We start from the raw sequence: 2250 nt of genomic DNA on the forward strand, positions 1-2250 counted from the left end.
CTACTGGAGCCGAAGTTTTGGAGAGGGCGGGAATATAATGGAGAACTTTTCCCACTCTCCTCCGGGCTCGGCCTTGGTGGAAACGGTCTGGGTCGAGGGGGACGAGCCACGGCGTGCGGCTGGCCCCTCCCAGACCGTTATAAGTTAGCAGAGATGGGTGGGGTAAGAGCGACTGGGTTGTGCTTATTTGAAAGAAAACATCCTCTCTGGTTCTTTTGAACTTCGGTGGTAAAGCTTTCCCGCCTCCCTATGGAGAAGGCGCGTCCCAAATGTGGATGGCAAAAGCAGTTGAGAATTTGGGGGACAAATTTCATAATCACCGAACAATCCAGTACTTTTAATTTAATGCACTTTGGAAATGTCGCCTCCCACAAGCAACCTTACGCGTTCACCCCATGGAGGAGCAATTAGATTAGACCACTTTGTTCTCACCCACACAACAACAAAAAAAAAGGTTTCCCTTCGGGAATCTGCTAAATTTTTTAAATGCGACTTTTTTTTTTCTTTTTTGCTTAGGGTGACCTGGGAGGTCGTTTTCCCCTTGGCGTGATGGAGTTGACTTGAGTCCTACTAACTTGCTTGCAAGAGACCTTGATGGGAAAGAGGGTTTGAAGCTTTAAGGCTGCTATGGTATGCAGGCTGTAGCAGAATTTTTGTTTTGTTTTTTAAAAGAGAAAGACGTCACTGCTTATGGCTAAACCCTTTTCTCCTCTATTCCTCCAGTGCTGGAACTAAAACGTAAAGGTAGCAGTCGCCCTCAGGCTGAGACCTGCTGCTTCTGTGGCGCCTCAGGTTTTTGTGTAACCCTTTCTGGGATCAGGACTGAGTGCTTGAGAACGAGGAGGAAGGAAAGCCAGACCAGAGAGAAGTCTGGGACAAGGGAAAGAAATGGCTCCTGTGTAGTCCCTTCCGCCCTCGGGCAGAAAGAAGGCTGAGTAATCTGCCTTCCTGCAGATTTATTCACGTGTTCAGCATGCAAACGGGCTTTTCACTCCAGGGAACTCACCCCCAGAGGGGCCTTAGAGTCACGGCCTATTTTAAAGCCCTTACTTTAAAGACTTCTTCCCAGCCACCACTCGACTGGATGACTAGAAAGCAGAGTCTGGCTTTACTCTTCCTTTAGCCGGAAAGCCTTACTTTACAGGTTCCTTGTGTACTTAGCCAAATGTAAGAGAAGAGGACAATCACTCCATGCAAGATTTGTCTTCTTTGACTCTTACTGTGACATCATTCAGATAATGCCATATTGAAATAACAGGGGCTTCAGTTAAATACTCCAGTTTGAGTAGTGGGTGGGTTAAAGATTGATTTATTGATTTACTATGTAATATAATGTTCTCCCTGCATGTATGCCTCCAGAGGAGGGCACAAGATCTCATTGTAAGTGGTTGTGAGCCACCATGTGGTTGCTGGCAATTGAACTCAGGACCTCGTCACCTGAGCCACCTCTCCAGCCTGGGTTAAATTAAACACAAATGTGTTTTATTATATTATTATATTATATTATCCATGTGTCACCTAGAGTAGACACAGAAACAGAAAAGATCTTTCATGGTTTGGTTGTTTTGTTTTGTTTTGTTTTTTGGTTTCTCTGTATAGCGCCAGCTGTCCTGGAACTCACTGTAGACCAGTCTGGCCTCGAACTTAGAAATCCGCCTGCCTCTGCCTCCCAAGTGCTGGCATTAAAGGTGTGGACCACCACTGCCCTGCCCTTTCATGTTATGTTTAAGGGGAAGAGTCTACATTACGTTTTATGGCTGTCAGCACCCCATCAGAATCACTTAGGCTTGCTGCCTTTTAACTTTTAGAAATTAGTGTTTGTGGGCAGGCGGCACTGCCGTGGCTTGCCTGTGGAAGGAAGAGGGCAGCTTTGTGCTGTCAGTTCTCCTGACATCTTTAAACGGGCCCTGGCGCCCGAACCCAGGTGGCTGGACCTGAACCACGGTCACCTTTACTGGCTGACCCATCTCATTGGCCTCGTAAGAACCACTTGTTTAAAAAAATAATCATAATCTGGACGAGGGGTAGTCCAGGGTGGATCACCTTTATAACCAGGGTCCTCAGGTTTTACTGAACAGGCCTGAAGCTAAGAAAGTCTGGTTCTGCCACGAGGTGGCGCATACCTTTAATCCCAGCAGAGAAGCAGAGGCAGGCAGATCTCTGAGTTCTAGGACATCCAGGGTCACATAGAGACTCCATCTCAAACACACACACACACACACACACACACACACACACACACACACACAC

The sequence above is a fragment of the Mus caroli genome, chromosome 10 (genome assembly GCF_900094665.2).
Source record: "Mus caroli chromosome 10, CAROLI_EIJ_v1.1, whole genome shotgun sequence".
Lineage (NCBI taxonomy): Eukaryota > Metazoa > Chordata > Mammalia > Rodentia > Muridae > Mus > Mus caroli.